At 45.4% G+C, this 20869-nt stretch overlaps 1 non-coding gene across 1 annotated transcript; it reads left to right on the top strand.

Moving 5' to 3' along the window:
* The first annotated feature begins 2270 nt into the window (after positions 1 to 2270).
* Positions 2271 to 2396, top strand: LOC122701166. The gene has a single exon (XR_006343003.1). It is a non-coding gene; the product is annotated as a small nucleolar RNA SNORA61 (small nucleolar RNA).
* The last annotated feature ends 18473 nt before the right edge of the window (positions 2397 to 20869 follow it).

Genomic DNA, 20869 nt, shown 5'->3' with positions numbered 1-20869 from the left:
TGCAGAGTCATATGTGACTTAGTGACTGAGCAACAACAAATTGTATATATTATATGTATATATATGTGTTTATATACTGCATATATATAAACTATTTTATATGTGTGTATGTGCATTACATTGTATATATTATAGATGTATATGTCTATATACATACTGCATATGTGTACACACCTATTTATTTTTGTATGTATGTATATATGTATGTGGGGGCTTCCCTGGTGGCTCAGATGGTAAAGAATCTGCCTCCAATGCAGGAGACCTGAGTTCTATCCCTGGCTCGGGAAGATCCCCTGGAGGAGGGAATGGCTACCATTCTAGTATTCTTGCCTGGAGAATCCCATAGACAGAGGAGCCTGGCAAGCTACAGTTGGTAGAGTCGCAAAGAGTTGGACACAACTGAGTGACTTAACACAATATATGTATGTATGTGTGTGTATATACACACCCAGTGGATTCTGTTTGTCTGGAGAACCCTCACTGACACAGACCCTTATGACAGTTGAGCACCTGCTCTGTGCCAGCCAGGAAGCCCGATGCTTGTGCTTACAGTGTGTGCCTTTAGTGTTACAAGTCCCCAGGCGAGGTGTCTTGGGGTCAGAGAAGTGCACAGGGCGCTGGCAGGGGGGCTGGCTGGAGCTCACGTGGAATTCCAACTGTCCTAACAGCAGTACAGCCCCACAGTCCCGCACCCTCGGGTGCTGCTCACAAGGACGTGGAGGGAGAGACAGGATCTGCAGGAAGGTAGAGGGAAGCTTCTGAAGGTCCCTCTGGAGCCCCAGATGGAGGCTGGAGCCCCAAGGGTGTTCTTGGTCAGGACTGTGGGTGGGGGTTACACAGAATCACTCACTTGAAAAAAGCATCCATTCTGCCCTTGTCTGTATGTTTATCCTCCAAAATCTTTTAAAAATGGATGCCGTGGTTGCTGGGAACACACCCGCCAAAGTTGTGTGTCTGTGTTGTAAGGGGACCCAGCAGGAGGACTCAGAAATGGATGAGCCCCCCACTCACAGGGCTGGAGGACTTGAGCTAAGGATAGCCAGCAAGGTCCTGGAGAGAAGGGTCCCTGCTCTGGGCACTCTCTTCCCAGCCCAAGATGCCCAGAGCCACCACCACACCACAGAGGAGAGCCAGTCACCGTGGCTCCCAGGCTCCCTGCACTAGGAGCTATTTTAAGCTTGCATCCCGCAGGACATAGCTAGAGAGAGCTGTTGTCAACAGAAAATCTCTGTCTCTTCCCACTCCCTTACCTCTCAGCTTCTTCCCCTTCCCCCTTAGCTGTCACCAACCCCATTTCTGCAGAGACCTCCAGGGTCCTCTGAGACCCTGATGCAGGCACCAGCCACAGGATAGCCCTGAGAACCCTCGCCAGCTGAAAACCCTAGCCCCTCCCTGTGCCCACGCCCACCATCTGATAGATGTCAAAGCAAGCCCTAGTCAGGTATGACCTTGGGCCCAGGGATATTGGCACATGCTGTCAGCGGTGCCGCTTTCTTCCTTAGACTCCTCCCTCCCTCCTGTGTTACTGTCACTTCCTCCAGAACCTTCTCAGACTCTCCTACACTAGGCTGGGTTCAGGGTGTGCCCTCATCTACCCTTTGTTGCTGCTCAGTCTCTAAGTCATATCTGACTCTTTGCAACCCCATGGACTGCAGCTTGCCAGGCTTCCCTTTCCTTCACTATCTCCCTGAGTTTGCTCAAACTCATGTCCATTGAGTCAGTGATGCCATGCAATCATCTCATCCTGTGTCACCCCCTTCTCCTCTTGCCCTCAACTTTTCCCAGCATCAGGGACTTTTCCAAAGAATCAACTCTTTGCATCAGGTGGCCAAAGTATTACAGCTTCAGCTTCAGCATCAATCCTTCCAAATATTGAAGTTGGAATTGTTATCATGGTTTGGTTGGGTGGCCAATCCCCCACCCCCAGTTTGCCCCAGACCACCCAACTTTTAGTGCTGGAATTCTGGGAAGACCCTCAGTCCCAGGGAACCCTGGAGGGGGCTAATCAGCCTATTGAGGACAGACCTCTTACTTGATCTCCCAACCCCTGAGAACCAGAAAGGGAACCCTCCTCTATCTTCCTATATGGTAATCTTCATTTATTCATTCATTCATCCTTGTCTTCAACCCCTTTATTCAGCAAGTATTTACCAAGTACCTAATGAAATGGGAATCCAAGTTCTTGTTCATGGAGGTGAAGAATGAGTTTCACAGACATGGAAACATTCAAGGTAGCAAGTGAATAGGATTCATTAAAGAGAAAGAAACTGACCCTCCAGTTCCCTTTCCCATCGGATCTAAACCCTGGTCTCGGTGGTCGTAAGAGGAGGAATAGCAGTACTGACACTGTGCTCGTCGTGTGTGCTGTAGAGCATGCGGGCTAGTTTCAGACAAGGCTGAAAAAAAGAAAAAAAAAAAAAAAAAAGAGAAAGAAACTACAAAGACCTTAGCATAAACACTGAGAGGTGGTAAAGAGTCCCCCAGAAGAGGAAGATTATAGCACTTTTGTATGTTTACCAGTATTAATCTGTACATTTTTAATTGGCTCCTGTCCTTAAAATACATCACTTCTAACCAATCAGTTAAAGGTCACATTAATTTAATATCTTTATGGTTCCTCTTGATCCTTAAGTCACCACCCTTTTTCATGCCCCCCGGCCATTTTACAATGGACCACCTTATGGGATTAAGATTAATGATCACCAGTTGTTTTTCCCTCAGGCATATGGGACATACATTAATTACTGCCCTTTTCTGGATCTGAGTGCTAATAGTTTATCAGACCAAGGACACATTTCGGAAATTTGGGACAAAGGGTATAGCTTTAGGCTAATGGAGTGAGATGTTTACTGAAAACAAGACCTAGGTCTCAGAGTCCTACACTTACTGCCTAGCAATTTCTACCTCACTAATACACAGCAGATTGTTGCTGGGAACGTAACAGGACCCCCATTCTCAAACAGCTCATGTTCTAGGGGCTTCTCTGCTGGCGCAGTGGATAGGAATCTGCCTGCCAATGCAGGTAATGTGGGTTCAATCCCTGGATGGGAAGATCCCACACCATGGAGCAACTAAGCCCATACCCCACAAACAGTGAAGCCCGCACTTACCAGAGCCAGTGCTTGGCAACAAGAGAAGCCATTGCAATGAGAAGCCCTCATGCCACAAAGAAGAGTAGCCCCAGCTCGCCACAACCTGAGACTTACTGTGTGCAGCAACAAAGATCCAGGGCAGCCAATAAATAAATAAGCGAAAAAAAATTTTTAATTAGTTAAAAAAAAATTTCACATTTTGAAACAGGAGGGGAGGGCAGTAGGGCGCAACCTTTCCCAAGGACACAATATAAACTGATTAGAATCAAATGGGTTCAAGATGGCAGATAAGTCAACTTGGATTAGACCTTGATCTTCATTACACATTGTAACACCTCAGCAAACTAAGGGACACACCCAGAGGTGCCATGAGTTTGATGGTCAACCATCAAAGACTAAAAAGTGGGCTGTGGCCCAATTCCTAGAAATCTTCACCTCTTCCCTCAAATTGTTGGAATAATCCTTCCACTCATTAACCTGAGAAATCACCCATCCCATAAAAGCTAACCACAGTGCCTTGCGAGGCTGAACTTGCCCTCTGGAACAGCCCACACTGTCTGTGGAGTGTGTTTCTCTCTGAATAAATCCACTTCTTACCTATCACTTTGTCTCTCACTGAACTCTTTCTGCGATGAGACATAAAGAACCTGAGCTTCATTAGGTCCTCAAACCATGTGTGTGATCTCGGTTGGAAGACTGTGGGTTTTGGCTGGGTTTGAGTCCCAGCTGGGTGAATTTGAGCTCCATATTGGGCTTTGGCTGGGTTCAAGCCCTGGCACATAGGTTCAGATCCTGTTACATGGATTCAAGTCCCAATCTCAGGTAGACAGTTTTAATTCTAGGGAGGGAAGCAAACAGTAAACTGAGAAGGTGTGGTTTTTTATATGGGACTGATGTCTCAGTATCACTGAAGGGCAGGGGGAGGTGGGAAGGGAAGTGAAGGGGCAGTTCTAAATGTAGGCACTGATGGGACATGTGCAGGCTTTGCCCCTAGGCAGGCTGGCGGTTTCAACACAGCTGTTCTCACCCAGGGCCATCCTGTCCCCACCCCACCCAGTTCTTTGATGATGTCTGGGAAAAATCTGTGGTTGTCACAACTGGGGCCGGGAGGGGCTCCTGGAATCAAATGGGTGAGGGCCAGGGATGCTGTTCAACCCCTCACAGTGCCCAGGACTCCCCCAACAGAGGATAATCTGCCCTGAATGTTGGAAGTATCATGGGGGAGACCCTGCACTAATATTATTCTGACCTGCTGGTGCCCCCAGATTCCTGCTCAAACAGGGACTCTATCCAGGTCACCTCTGTGTCCTGAGGTGACCTAGAGTAGGGCAGGCAGGAGATCCGAGATGAGCATTGGGGATGAAACCACAAATCTGTGCTCACTCTCCACACTACACCCCAGGGGTGATGGCATCAATCACTTCCTTGTGCAGTTAGCTTTTCCCTGAGTCACCCTCTCTTGTTAAGGTCTTTTTTGCAGGTTGGATATCCCGGAGGTGATACTGAGAGCAAGGACTGGAGTGCAGCTTGATGATGTAAGAGGTACAGAGAACAGAGGGCTATCATATGATCTAGCAACCCCATTCCTGGGCATATATGAAGACAAAACTTTAATTTGAAAAGAATATTAATATTCATAGTAACACTATTCACAATAGGCAAGACATGGAAACAACCTGTATGTCCATTGACAGGTATGGATGAAGAACATATGGTACAGCTATACAACGGAATATTACTCAGCCAACAAAAAAAGAATGAAATAATGCCATTTGCAGCAACATGGATGGAACCAGATATGGTCATACTAAAATCAAAGTAAGTTAGAGAAAGACAGATACAATATGATACCACTTACACAGGGAATCTAAAATATAACACAAATGAACTTATCTACAAAACAGAAACAGACTCACAGACGTAGATAATGGACTTGTGGTTGCCCAGGGGGAGACGGCTGGGGAAGGGAAGGATTGGGAGTTTGGGATTAGCAGATGCAAACTATTGTATTGGCGCTAGTGGTAAAAAATCCACCTGCCAAAGCAGGAGACATAGGTTTGATCCCTGGGTCGGGAAGATACTCTGGAGAAGGAAATGGCAATCCACTGTAATATTCTTGCCTGGTAAATTCCATGGGCAGAGGAGCCTAGCAGGCTACAGTCCACATGCATGTGTGCTAAGTCACTTCAATCATGTCCAACTCTTTGCAACACTATGGACCAAAGACAGCCAGGCTCCTCTGTCCATGGGATTCTCCAAGCAAGAATACTGACTGGAGTGGGTTGTCATGCCCTTCACCAGGGGATCTTCCCAATCCAGGGATCAAACCCATGTCTCTTATGTCTCCTGCATTGACAGGCAGGTTCTTACCACTAGCGCCACCTAGGAGGCCCTACAGTCCATGGGGTTACAAAAGAATTGGATATGACTGAGCACACATAGATGAATCTTCCTAGAATATATAAGGTGGATAAACAACAAAGTCCTACTGTACAGCACAGGGAACTATATTCAATATCCTGTGACAAACCATAATGGAAAAGAAAAAAAAAGAAAAAAATAGCTTTATTGATAGATTCAGTTCCTAAGTGACTGGGCCCTTCCTCCCCCCACAGTTCTCATTGCTGCCCAAGGCTGCAGACTTTCTCACCACAACTGTGGTCTTCAGGTCCAAGGCAAGCCACCTGCAGACCACCCGTACCTTCCCAGGGCTGGCAGCTCTCATTAGCTACTGATGGCAAGACACACCCAGAAAGCAAAAATGTGACCATGAAAATACACTCAGGCATGTTCAAATTGAGAAAATAACATTCTTATCTCTGTTTAGTACTCACTTGATTTTAGAATAGCTTAGATTGACAAAAACGTTGAAACGATCTGTACAGAAGGTACAGAGTGCCCCTGGACTCCTATTTCCAGCACATTACATAGTATGATATGTTTGTCCCAACTAAAGAATCAAAATAGATACATTATTATTAACTAAAGTCCAGACTTTGCTAGAATTTCCCTAGTTTTCCCTGTAAGTCCTTTTTCTCTCCCAGTCTCCTCTGGGATGTGACAGTCTCTGAGACTTTCCTGAATTTTGATACCTTGAAAGCTTTGAGGAAGACTGATCAGGTATTCTGTTCCTCAGTTGGTTTGTCTAGAAATAAATTTATTAAACAGGTCACTTTGTAATCTGTGTCCTTTCTGTGTGTATATGTTGTTTTAGTCACCAGTCGTGTCCAGTTTGTAACCCCATGGACTGTAGCCCTCCAGGCTCCTCTGTCCAGGGGATTTACCAGGCAGGAATACTGGAGTGGTTTGCCATTCCCTTCTCCAGGGGATCTTCCCAACCCAGGGATTGAACCCTTGTCTTCTGCATGCCAGGCAGATTCTTTACCACTGAGCCACCAGCCACCACCATATTCATGTACATTTTATCACAATTACAAGAAAAGCAGTGATAGCAAATACAATCATAATACCAGCTTTGCAGTCAATCTATTAATAGAACCTGCCAAGCGTGCTCCTGCTGCATTCCTGATGCCTCGTTTGCTTGGTCCTGGGGTCAGCGAACTCATTCTTGGCAAGACTGGGAGCACGGACACCTCTGTCTCAGCAGGGGAGGATGATGACAAGTCTGTGTGCCAAGTCGAAGGTCATCCAGCAGATGTAATTTTAGATAGATGTCCTCGTGGAGATGAATGGACACAACGCAATACAAGAAAAAGTCCACATGCTGAGGAGTATGTAGAAGAAGAAGATCATATTTGTACACATACACACACACACACACACACGTACATACAATGTACTTGCGTATAATGGGCTCTTTCTGACTTACAGGAAACACACCACACACTGTCCCTGGAAGGTAAGAGCAGATTTCTGTCCCCAAATATTTGAGTCTATCCCAACAAGAGGACTATGCATACCTCATGCTATGCCATGAGTGTTTCCTGGGTCTCCCACTAGAGTTCTCAACACATACACCCCTTCCTGACTGACCCTGGTCTTGACTGTGCACACCAGTTATCCGTTGCTACATACAAACCACCTCAAAACTTAGTGGCTTAGGGACTTCCCTGTTGATCCAGTGGCCAAGATTCTGTGATTCCAACTCAGGGGGCCCGGGGTTCGATTCCTGGTCGGGGAGCTAGATCCTGAATGCCGCAACTAAGACTCAGTGCAGCCAACTAAATAAATATTTTAAAAAGCAAAAACTTAGTGGCTTAGAACAACCACCCCTTAATAGGTTACTTGTTCTGTCAACCAGTGATTTGAACTGAAGTCAGCTGGACAGACAGTTCCTCTGACAGTCTTTACCATGGGGTCCGACAAGACCCAGAAATGCAATATTTTTTTCTTGGCAAAGACTGGCACACTGAGGATGACTTCTTGTCACCAGGTGCTCTGGGAAATCTCAGTGAATTCACCAAATTTCCCTCCAAAGGGAAATGATGGCACTGCCAGCTCTTCAAGGCCTACTTTACAGTCTCCGGGTATGTTAGGGGAGACACTGATGGAAACCACCTGTCCTGGCCAGGCATCATAATAAGTCACTTGCATGAGTTATCTTAAAATAGGAGGTCTTAATACGTATAATCTAAATTGTTTTTTTTTAAATCTATTGAAGTATAGTTAATTTACAACATGTTAATTTCTGCTGTACAACAAAGTGACACAGTTATACATATATATATGTATTCTTTTCACTTTATATTGGTGTATAGCCAATTAACAATGTTGTGGTAGTTTCAGGAGAACAGAAAAAGGACTCAGTCATGCATATACATGTTTCCATTCTCCCTACAAACTCCTCTCCCATCCAGGCTGCCACATAACATTGGCAGTTCCCTGTGCTGTACAGTAGGACCTTGTTGGTTATCCATTCTAAATATAGCAGTGTGTACCTGTCTATCCCAAACTCTCTAATTATTTCTTCCCTCCATTTTTCTCCCCTGCTACCATAAGTTCATCATAAGTTCATTCTCTAAGTCCATGAGTCTGTTTCTTTTATATATATATATGCTTTTTCATATTCTTTTTCATTATGGTTTATTACAGGATATTGAATATGGTTCCCTGTGATATACAGTAGGACCTTGTTCACATGTTCTGGGGACTAAGATATGGTCATCTTTGAGGGGGAGGACCTTTTATCTGCACACATACTTTATGCATGTGTGCATGCTCAGTTGTGTCTGACTCTTTACGACCCCATGGACTATAGCCTGCCAGGCTCCTTTATCCATGGGATTTTCCAGGCGAGAATACTGGAGTGGGTTGCCATTTCCTACTCCACCATACTTTATAAACATCTCATTTTGCAGATGAGAAAACAAAAATGGAAGCTTGATGGTTCTGTTAGGGGAAACACACTGACTGAAACTGCCCACCCTGGCCGGGCACCATAGTAACCATTTGCATGAGTTATTTTATGATAGGAGGTCCTGGTAAAGAACACAGAACTAATAAGCCACCAAAACCTAGAAGAGTTTGGGAAAGGTCAAAAGGAGACGCACAGGTCTGACCATCTCCCAGAATCCTTCTCGCTGGCTTCCATCATGGCTGAGCAATGTGTGTGCCACCAGGAAGGACCCTGAGTCCGAATGATTGGCCAAAGGCAACCCAGAAACTAATCCCGTTACCATAAAACCCAAGACTGCAAGCCACGTGGGAAAGCAATTCTCCTGGGTTCCCTTGCCCTGCTGCTTTCCACCCGGGCACCCCTTCCCAATGAAATCTCTTGCTTTGTCAGCACGTGTGTCTCCTTGGACAATTCATTTCCACGTGTTAGACAAGAGCCCACTCTCGAGCCCTGGAAGGGATTCCCCTCCCTGTAATAGATCCAGTGACTTGCTTGAGTCACAAGGAGCTGGTCAGTGGTTGGCCTGGTCTGTCTAACTCCAGGCCAGTCACCAGGGCTGTGATGAACAGGGTCCCAAGTGCCTGTGGGCAGGAGGAAGGCAATGGAGGGCTGAATGCGGAGTTTAGAAAAGCAGAAACCCCATCTCTCGCTAAGTAAAATAGGTGGAGCCCTTTCAGGGCACTCTACACCTACCACAAAGTCCCTGGGGTCTGAGGCTGCACCTCCTCTGCCCCCTAGTCTACACTGCTACGTTCTCCCCATTTCAGTAGAATCTGGATTCTGGGCTCCCTCTAGGCAGCTCAGCGCTCTCCATGGTACTGAAACACCCCCCTTTCCTCCCCCCCACCCCAGCTTGTCTCTCTTGGCCAGGGGTTTGGGTTTCTGAGGCTCTAACTCCTAGTATGTCTTTCTAACTACACCCAGGTCTCCCTGTTTCCAAGTTCTTACTTGGTCTCAAGCTGGGGGTCATCCTCGAGTTCTAGGGCAGCCCAAGAGCTTGGATTGTTCCTGGAACTTCTCTATATTTTCACACCCAGAGACTCCCGACGGATATGCAATAGGGGATGCCTGTGATTAAAAGAAACACTCCCATTTACTAACACATCTCTTAGGAATTATCTTCCCTGGTGGCTCAGACGGTAAAGACTTTTCCTGCAATGCAGGAGACCTGGGTTTGATCCCTGGGTGGGTAAGATCCCCTGGAGAAAGGAATGGCTATGTACTCCAGTATTCTTGCCTGGAGAATTCCACGGACAGCGGAGCCTGGTGGGTTGCAGTCTGTGGGGTCACAAAGAATTGGACATGGCTGAAAGACTAACACCAAGTTTCCAAGTGTCCAGGTATGGGACTTCCCTTGTGGTCAAGTGGTTAAGACTCTGTGCTTCCCCAGTGGGGGGCATGGGTTCAATCCCAGGTTGGGGAACTAAGATCCTGCATGCTGCATGGTATAGCCAAAAAATAATTAAAAAAAAAAATGTGTCCATATTTGGGCCTCAAATTATACCAGTTGGTTTGAGCGTGTGCTGATTAAAAACAAAGGAAAAACACAAAAAAGCAAATTCTCTTCTGCTATTTTGACCTTACGGCACCTTCCAGAAGCCATCTTGTCAACCATATAGGACTCCTGGCATTTCCAGATGTGCTTTTAAAAAAATGTGGTAAAATACACGTAATATAAAATTTACTATTTTAGCCATTTAAAGCGATTCAGTCGTACTCAATACATTCACAGTGTTGTGAAAATATCTTCACCATCTCCTTCCAGAACTTTCTCAATTTCCCAAGCTGCAACTCTGTCCTCATGAACCATTCACTCTCCCAGCCCCTGGTACACACTAATCTAGATTCTACTCTCTGTCTCTGTGGATTTTCCAATTCTGTGTCCTTTTTTTTTCTGTCTCAGGTTACCACATGACAGTTAGTTGTCCCATTCATCCTCTTAAAAACCTCTTGGCTAACACAATTTCTCAGAAATTCTTGCTTTTGATGACTTTGACAGTTTTACAGAATGCTTGTTGGAAATTTTCTGCAATATCCCTCAATGGTGGCTTGTCTGGTGTTTTTCTTATGAATAGACCAAGGTGATGAGTTTGGAAGGAGGACACCGTAGAGACAAAGGGCCCTTCTCAGCACATGGTATCGGTTGTCCGTGCCATTCATACGACTTGTCACAGTGGGTGTTGTTGTTGATCACCTGGCTGAGGTGTGTTTGTCAGGTTTCTCCGACATAAATCTACTCTTCCCCACACTTTTTCCTGGTTTTCCCTGGTGGCTCAGACAGTAAAGAATCCACCTGCAATGCAGGAGACCTTGGTTCTGTCCCTGGGTCAGGAAGATTCCCTGGAGAAGGGAATGGTAACCCACTCTAGTATTCTTGCCTGGAGAATCGCATGGACAGAAGAGCCTGGTGTTCTACAGTCCATGGGGTCACAAAGACTCAGACATGACTTAGCCACTGAACAACAACAAATCACATGAGAATAACAGGGCGGGACCACATTGGTCTCTAAAATTATAGACTCTTGTCACTATTTTGAGTCCTGCTGGTGACAATGCAACATCTTACTCTTTCTTGGAGGCTGTGAACCCCCCGTAGGTCACTTTGACCAGAGGAGCAGCCTGGATTTCCAGCCCAGATATAGAGCTTCAAGTAAAGGATGTCTAGACACAACATTCCATTCGGTAGTTTCCAAGGAAACAGGACCTTGTATCCTCATCTCAACTTGAGCTTAACCTCTTCGTTTTTATTTTTTGACAGCTCAACATGTAGGATCATAGTTCCCCAACCAGGGATCGAACCTGGGCCCCCTGCAGTGGAAGCGTGGACTCAACACTTCCACCAGGGAAGTCCTATTGTCATTATTAAAGTCAATATAATTAACACCTTTGCCCTTCCTTCTCTTTTTTTTCTTCCTGTCAGCGCTGCCTTTTCTTCTCCCCATGAGATAAGACCAACAGGGAATACAACAATCCCAGGTTACAACTGGTGAAACCAAACCTCAGAATCTCATCGTTGAGCTCCCAGTGGAGCCTCGGCTGTGAACAGGCCCCTTGAGGCCCCTTAATCACCTCCCTGGCAGCCCAATTCACACCGCAGTCATGATAGGAGTCACCTGCTCTCCATGTCCTCCCAGCAGACCTGCCTGGTGCCCATGGTTATGGGTACCATGGGTGATGCAAGATGATGAGCTCTTTGCTGGGATCCCCTCCGCAGCCACCAGGGGCTCCAGGCAGCCTAACTGGTGTCTCTGGGGCTTGGAGATGTCTAATCACTCACCAGACACCAGCCAGACACAACCTCAGGGACTCCAACCTTCAAAGGCAGGAGCAGAGATTTTCCTGGTGGGCCAGTGGCTAAGAGTCCGAGCTCCCAATGCAGGGAACTAGATGCTCCCAAACTCTGGTCAGGGAACTAGATTCCACATGCTGCAACTACGACCTGGTGCAGCCAAATATATATATAAAACTTTTTATTTTGTATTGGGGTGTCGCTGATTAACAATGTTATGACAGTTTCAACTGAACAGAGAAGGGACTGAGCCATACATATACATGTATCCATTCTCCCCCAAACTCCCCTCCCATCCAGGCTACCAAATAACATTGAGCAGAGTTCCATGTGGTATACACTAGGTCCTTGGTGGTTATCCATTTTATTATTTTATTATTAAAAAAATTATTTTATTTATTTTTGGCTGTGCTGGATCTTCACTGCTGCATGGGCTTTTCTGTAGTTTCGGAGAATGGGAGCTAGTCTTTGTTGTAGTGTGTGGGCTTCTCATTGTGGTGACTTCTCTCATTGTGGAACGTGGGCTCATGGCAGGGTGGCTCAGTAGTTATGGTGCATGGACTTAGTTGCTCTGCGGCATGTGGGATCTTCCCAGACCAAGAATTGAAGCTGCATCTCCTGCATTGGCAGGCAGATTCTTTACCCCTGAGCCACCAGGGAAGTCCCGGTTATCCATTTTAAATATAGCAGTGTGAACATTAACAGCAGAAGCAGAGGTGTTTCTAGCTCTGAACCAGATGGCTGGTGCTCTGCCATTGACCTTCTTTTTTTTTTTGCCATTGACCTTCTGAGTGATCAGGGCAAACTATCTCCATGCCATGTAGACACCATGACTATAGCTTTATGTGTGTGTATTAACTGAACAAACGTTGCTGACAAAACCAAGTGTTGGCAAGGATAGATAGTACCAGAGCTGTCTTCCACTGCTCATGTGATTGTAAATCCTTACAATGCTTTGGAAAATTGTTTAGCATCAATGACTAAATCTAACAATCACTTATCCCGTGACGCATTGATTCTGTTTCCACGTGCATAGCCAATAGAAATGAGAATACTTGTCCCTCAAAACACAGGCACAAGAATTTTTTTGGCTACGCCTTGCGGTTTGTGGGATCTCAGTTTCCCAACCAGAGACTGAACCCTGGCCCTTGGCAGTGAAAGCACAGAGTCCTAACCACTAGGTCACTAGGGAATTCCCAAGAATGTAAATCATTTAGATAAATGTCACATCATCAGAATGAAAGTCTTTTGTGGCTTCCAAGAACGCCATTGAGAACATGAAAAGACAACCCACGAAGCAGGAGAAACTGTTTACATGGAGACAGCTGAAAGCAGGCTTTATCTAGAAGACTAAAGAACTCTTACAATTCAATAATTTAAAAAGCAAAAAAACTCAATAGGGGCTTCTCTGGTGGCTCAGTAGTAAAGAATTCACCTGCCAATGCAAGGGACATGGGTTTGATTCCTGGCCCCGGAAGATCCCACGTGCCGAGGAGCAACTAAGCCCATGAGCCACAACACTGAGCCTGCGCTCTAGAGCCTGGGAGCTGCAACTACTGAAGCCCGTGCTCCCTAGAGCCCATGCTCCGCAACAAGAGAAGCCACTGCAACGAGAAGCCCAAGCACCACAACTAGAGAGTAGCCCCCGCTTGCCCTAACTAGACAAAGTCAGTGAGAGAAGCAGACACAGAAAGACACACAAGGAGTGATTCCACTGATGCAAAACATCCAGAACAGACAGATCCACAGACAGAGGGTGGGTCCAGGTTGTTGGGGGCTGGGCGAGTGAGGGGTGACTATAAAGGTCACAGGTTTTGTTTTCTGGTGATTAAGCTATTCTACCATCGGATGGAGTGACGGTTGTATAACTTGTGAGTGTACTAAAATTCACTGAGTTATTTATTTTTGGCTGCTCCACGTGGCACACAGTTCTAAGTTCCCCAACCAGGGATTGAACCTGTGTACCCTGCAAGGGAAACAGAGAGTCTTAACCAGTAGACCACCAAGGAAGTCCAAAGTTAAACATTTAAAAGGGTAAGTTTCATGGTATATAAATGGTATTTGTGAAATAATAGGAAAAAATACATATTAGTGGCTCAGCGGTAAAGAATCCGCCTGCAATGCAGGAGCCTCAGGAGATGCGGGTTTGGTCCCTGGGTGGTGAAGTTTCCCTGGAGAAGGAAATGGCAACCCACTCCAGTATTCTTGCCTGGGAAATCCCACGGACAGAGGCGCTTGATGGGCTACAGACCCTGGGGTCACAAAGAGTCAAACACGATTGAGTGCACACATGCACACACACACACACACAAAGTCTTTGCCCCCCAGTTTCTGGTAAGAGTTCCTAAGTCCCTTTTAATTTCCTGGTTGGCTGGAGAATCTTTTGTTCTAGTGAGATGACTTTGGGTGGGCTTCTGGCTAGAAGTGATCACCAGAAAAATCACACCATGATTAGAAACTTGAAACTTTCAGCTTCACCACCATCCTCCAGGAAGGGGAGAAGGGTGGAGATGGAATTAATAATGGATTGTGCCTATGTGATGACGAAGCCTCCATAAAAGTCTCTAAACTACAGGGCTCAGGGAGAAATTTTTAAATTTGTTTTTGGAGGATCTTAGTTCCCCAACCACGTATTGAATCTGTGCCCTCTGTAGTGGAAGCGCAGAGTCTTAACCACCACACCGCCAAGGAAGTGCAGAAGATTCTTGGTTGGTGAACACGTGGAGGGGCTTGGAGAGACAGCAAGAGAGGTCTGTGTCCCTTCCCACATACCTCGCCCTAGGCATCTCTTCATCTGGAGGCTCATCTGCATCCTGTATCACATACCTTGATAAAAGCAGTCCCAGCCCTTTTTGGCTCCAAGGACCAATTTCCTGGAAGACAGTTTTCCCACAGACCCCCAGAAGAAGGGATGTTCCAAGATGATTCAAATGCATGACATTTATTGTGCATTTTATCTTTATCTTATTACATCAGCTCCACCTCAGATCATCAGGTATTAGAACCCAAAAGTTAGGGACCTCTGTTTTATAATAAATCAGTAACATTTAAGGAAGCTATCTCCCTGAGTTCTGTGAGCCGCTCTAACAAATGAATCACACCTGAGAAGAGGGTCCTGGCAACCTACTTCTCCAGCCAGTTGGTTGGAAGCACAGGAGACAACCTGGACTCATGTTTGGCATCTGAGTTTGATACAAGCCTGGGACCTGGGACACTTTGTTGCAAAACTTGCACCTGGACCCATCTCTCCTCCAGATGCAAAATACAAAGAAACTATATGGGACTAAAAATAACTGTGTGAATGCACCTTTGGGGCAAATTCTGGACCGAAAAATACAAAGACAAAAAACCCAACTGCCATTTCTGAAGAGCTGGGCGCAAAAGCGGAGTATTGCACTCAACACCATAGAGGGGTGGGCAAACCGCCTAAGCCCCGCCTCCAGCCCGACCCTCACATACACCTCACCCCAGATAAGGAAAAAGCTTGCCACCTCCGTTGGGGAGCAAGCCAGGGAACCTGTTACTTGTTTTCACTCATTCCTGCAGCCAGCAAGGGAGCCGCCCCAATAAAGCCTTTAAAATTGTTTTCATTTATCTATTTATTCTTGGTTGCACTGGGTCGTTGTTACTTCTTGGCATTTTCTCCAGTTGTAAGGAGTAGGGGCTACTCTCTAGTTAGAGTCTGTGGTCTTCTCCTCGTGGCTTCTCTTGCTGCACAGCAAAGGCTCTAGGGCTACGGGGCTTCAGCTGTTGTGGTGCTCAGGCTTAGTTGCTCTGCGGCATGCAGAATCTTTCCAGACCAGGGATCAAACTGATGTCCCCTGCGATGGCAGGCAGATTCTTAACCACTGGACCACCAGAGAAGTCCCCTAATAAAGTCTTGCCTGAATTTCTTGCCTGGCTTCTATTCATTTCTATTTATTTCTGTTGAAAGGACTGATGCTGAAGCTGAAGCTCCAATACTTTGGCCACCTGATGCCAAAAGTCGACTATTTTTTTTTCAAAAGTCGACTCTTTAGAAAAGACTCTGATGCTGGGAAAGATCAAAGGCAGGAAGAGAAGGGGATGACAGAGAAGAGATGGTTGGATGGCATCACTGACTCAGTGGATGTGAGTTTGAGCAAGCTCCAGGAGATGGTGAAGGACAGGGAAGCCAGGAATGCTGCAGTCTATGGGGTCGCAAAAAGTCATACATGACTGAGCTACTGAACACATTGATTGATTAAGGAGGCCAAGAACCCTGGTCGGTATGTGGGTAGGGACAGTTTTGTGGGACTGAGTCCTTAACCTATTGGATCTGATGCCATCTCCAGATATGGAGTGTCAGAACTGAGTGCAATGGTAGACCTCTGAGCCAATGTCATGGAGAACTGCTTGCTGTGGGAAAAAAACCTCACACATCTGATGTCAGTAGTGTGAGAGTAAAGGAGAAACACAGCATGAGAAGTGACTTTTTCTTAAACATATCTCAGTGCTTGCTAAGGCACTTCAGTTGTGTCCAACTCTTTGCGAGCCCATGGACTATAGATCACCAGGCTCCTCTGTTCATGGGATTTCCCAGGCAAGAATACTAGAGTGGGTTGCCATTTCCTCTTCCAGAGGATCTTCCTGATCCAGGGATCAAACCTGTCTCTTCTGTGTCTCCTGCATTGGCAGGCAGACTCTTTACCGTTGAGACACCAGGGTAGCCAATAGGGCCCTCACCAGACATGAATCTGCCAACACCCTGATCTTGGACTTCCGGCCCCCAGGACTATGAGAAATAAGTGTCGCTGAGATTTCTGTGACAGCGGCTCGAATGCACTGAGTGTATGATGGCCCATCCCTCCATATCTCTCCCCAACTCTGTACTCAGTGATGTCACGATGTTAGCTTTAAATCAGTGAGAGTATTAACATCACAGAAATCGCCAAAAGAGAGGACTTCCCTGGTGGTTAAGTGCTTAAGGCCTCCAATGCAGGGGGTGCAGTTTTGATCCCTGGTTGGGGGAGCTAAGATCTCACGTGCCTTGCCACCAAAAAAACTAAAGCATAAAGCAGAAACAATATTGTAACACATTCAATAAAGACTTTGAAAATGATCTATATCAAAAAAATCTTTAAAAAATAAAAAAGACATTGGCGAAGGAGACAAATGGATGCTACCACCCCAACCCCACCTAGGAGCCAGTGGTTACACATTTGCCAGTATGCCTTGCATGGGACATACTTGTACCAATTCAAATTTTGAAATCAAGATGAGATGAACCAAAGTTAGACCTACCGAAGCCCAGCTGACCATGGACAGTTAAGATCTAAGCCACTGAGCTTTGGTGTAGTTCGTTACGTGACATTACCTTGCTGACTGATAGTTATACCAAGCATCCACCATATTGGACAGAGAGAGTGTTGGAGCAGTGAAGTTACATGCAGATGAGAGAGGCTGTTGAAGGACTGGTTGGGTCCAAAGGTAGCTAGAAGTACAGGCAAACATGAGACCGGGGTTAGAATCTGGCAAGTTAATACCTGGGAGGGTTTGGTTAACTGACCTCAATTCTCTGAGCCTCCGGCTATCAACAGCAAATGGGTTCCTCAGAAAACTAAAAATAGAGTTACCATATAATCCCGCAATCTCACTCCTGAGCATACACTCAGAGAAACTTTAATTAAAAAAGACATACGCACCACAATGTTCATAGCAGCACTATTCACAATGACCAGGACATGGAAATCACCTAAATGTCCATCGACAGATGAATGGATAAAGAATGTGTAGTACATATATACAATGGAATATTACTCAGCCATAAAAAAGAATGAAATAGCCGAACTTAACATTGTAAAGCAATTATACTCCAATAAAAAAAATACTTTAAAAAAAAAAAAAGAATGAAATAATGCCATTTGCAGCAACATGGCTGCAACTACTGATAATGATACTAATAAGTGAAGTAAGTCACAAAGACAAATACTGTATGATACCACTTTTATGTGGAATCTAAAATACAGCACAAATAAACTTATCTACAAAACAGAAACTGACTCACAGACATAGAGAACAGACTTGTGGTTGCCAAGGGGAGGAAGGGAGAGGGATAGACTGGAAGTCTGGGGTTAGTAGATTCAAACTCTTACATTTAGAATAAACAACAAGGCCCTACTGTATAGCACAGGGAACTATATCCAATCTCCTGGGATAAACCATAACGGAAAAGAATATTTTAAAAAGGAATGTATATATGCATATAACTGTCACTTTGCCATATAGCAGAGATTGGCACAACGCTGTAAATCAACTATGCTTCAATAAAAAATAAATTTAGACAAGAGCAAATGGAGATGACCCCCACCCATTGTCAAGAGGATGAAAATAGAAGAACACATAGCCATAGGCACTCAATAAATTCTCCCACAGGGTGATGCCTGATATGTTCCCTGATGACCTGGCCAAGCTCACCTTCTGTCAGTGCCTTCCTTGCTCATTGTGCTCCAACCACACCCACCTCCTCTCTGTTCCCCGATGATGCAAACATCATCAGTTCATTCTAACCCTTCACTTGGTTCTGACATCTGCCTGGACCATTCCTCCCCAAACCTCTCTTGGTTATGACTTTGCTTTTCATCTCTGCTCATTGCCAAAATAGGCACTCAGTAATGTTATTGAATGCATGAATAAATGGGTGGGTGATGGGAGGATGGATGGGTGGGTGGATGGATGATGAATGGAAGAGCAGTTGATAGGAGATAGATGGGTGAGTGGACAGATGGATGGATGAATAGATGGGGGTGGATGAATAGATGGATGGTGGATGGGTGGGGTGGGTAGGTGGATGAATGGATGGATGGATGGGTAGGTGGGTGGATGGATGGATGGAGGTGTATGGATGGATGGAGTGGGTGGGTGGATGGATCAAAGGATGGGTGAATAGATGAATGGATGAATGGATGCATGGATGCATGGGTGGATGAATGGATGGGACATTTGTGGATAAGGGAACTGATTCAGTGCTGGAATCGAGACTGATCATAGACACCCAAACCTCTGGCCAGATCCCCATGCTCAGGGCTTCAGATCAAGATCATGTCAGGGAAGAGCCATCTCATCTCTGAGTCTGACTAGGACTGCCCTCTACTGGCTGACCTTGAGTTTGTAAGCAACCCACCACCTCTCAGTAATGTGAAAAAATAGGCTGTTTGTTGCTGTTCCGTGGCTAAGTCAGGACTCTTTGTGCCCCCATGGGCTGCAGCACGCCAGATTTCCCTGTCCATCACCATCTCCCGAAGTTTGCTCAAACTTACGACCATTGAGTTGATAATACCATCCAACCATCTTGTCCTCTGTCATCCCCTTCTCCTCCTGCCCTTAATCTTTCCCAGTATCAGGGTCTTCTCAAATGAGTTGGTTCTTCACACTAGGTAGCCAAAGTGTTGGAGCTTCAGTTTCAGCATCAGACCTTCCAATGAATATTCAAGGTTGATTTCCTTTAGGATTGACTGGTTTGATCTCCTTGCAGTCCAAGGGACTCTCAAGAGTCTTCTTCAACACCACAGTTCAAAAGCATCAATTCTTTGGTGCTCAGCCTTCTTTATGGTCCAACTCTCACATCCGTACATGACTACTGGAAAAACCATAGCTTTGACCACATGGACCTTTGTCGGCAAAGTGATGTCTCTGCTTTTTAATACATTGTCTAGGTTTGTCATAACTTTTCCTTCAAGGAGCAATCAGGTTTTCATTTCATGACTACAGTCACCATCTGAAGTGATTTTGGAGACCAAGGGAATAGTCTGTCACTGTTTCCATTGTTTCCCCATCTATTTGCCATGAAGTGATGGGACTGGATGACATGATCTTCGTTTTTTGAATGTTGAGTTTTAAGCTAGCTTTTTCACTCTCCTCTTCCACCTTCATCAAGAGGCTCTTTAGTTCCTCTTCACTTTCTACCATAAGGGTGGTGTTATCTGCATATCTGAGGTTATTAATATCTCTCTCAGCATATTGTGCTTCATCCAGCTTGGCATTTTGCATATACTCTGCATATAAGTTAAATAAGCAGGGTGACAATATACATCCTTGACCTACTCCTTTCCCAATTTGGAAGCAGTCCATTGTTCCATGTCCGGTTCTAACCATTGCTTCTTGACCTGCATACAGGTTTCTCAGGAGGCAGGTAAGGTGGACTGGTATTCCCATGTGTTTAAGAATTTTCCCCAGCTAGTTGTGATTCAATAGTCAAAGGCTTTAGCATAGTCAGTGAAGCAGAAGTAGATGTTTTTCTGTAATTCTCTTGCTTTTTCTATGATCCAACGGATGTTGGCAACTTGATCTCCGGTTTTTTTCTAAATCCAGCTTGAACATAAAAAATAGGCTGTAGTCAAAATTATTCTTTTATCTTTACCATCTTAACAAGCATTTATGAAGCACCTCTTCACACAGCAAACAAAAAGACAAATATCTCTAGATCACAGAACTTGAGTTCGGGATGGAAGAGGTGGTTGATACTGATTATAAGCACAATGATGAGGTAAGAAACCTTCAGTGTTAGAAGATGATAAACTTTGTGGAGAAAAACGCAGCAGGAAAGGGAGCAGATAACATGGGGACTTCATTTAAAAAAAAAAAAAACAGCTTTATTGAGGTATAACTGACATACACACATTTAAACGCACAGAATCTGATAAGTTTTGACGTAAATATACCCTGTGAAGGGTTTCCTTGGTGGCTTATCAATAAAGAATCCAACTGCCAATGCAGGAGATGTGGGTTCAATCCCTGGGTTGGGAAGATCCCCTGGAAAAGGAAATGGCAGCCCACTCCAGTTTTCTTGCCTGGGAAGTTCCATGGACAGAGGAGCCTGGCCGGCTAGAGTCCATGGGGGTCACAACGAGTCAGACGCAACTTAGCATCTAAACAACAAAATCATACTCTGTGAAAGTATGAGCACAATCAAACAGTGACTATCCCTATTACTCTCGAAAGTTCCCTCGAGCCCTTCTGTGACCTCTCCTTCCCTCTCTCCCTGCCTCTGGGCCCCAGACAACCCCTGATCTACCTTCTGTTATTACAGGTCAGCCTGCATCTTCTATGGCAGAGTTTTTCCATCTCGGTGCTTTTGACATTGGGGCTGAAAAGGTGAAACCAACTTAAGAAACT

Source organism: Cervus elaphus, chromosome 9 (genome assembly GCF_910594005.1).
Source record: "Cervus elaphus chromosome 9, mCerEla1.1, whole genome shotgun sequence".
Taxonomy (NCBI): Eukaryota; Metazoa; Chordata; class Mammalia; order Artiodactyla; family Cervidae; genus Cervus; species Cervus elaphus.
The sequence above is the reverse complement of the archived record's forward strand: the minus strand, read 5'-3'. Positions and strand labels throughout refer to the sequence as shown.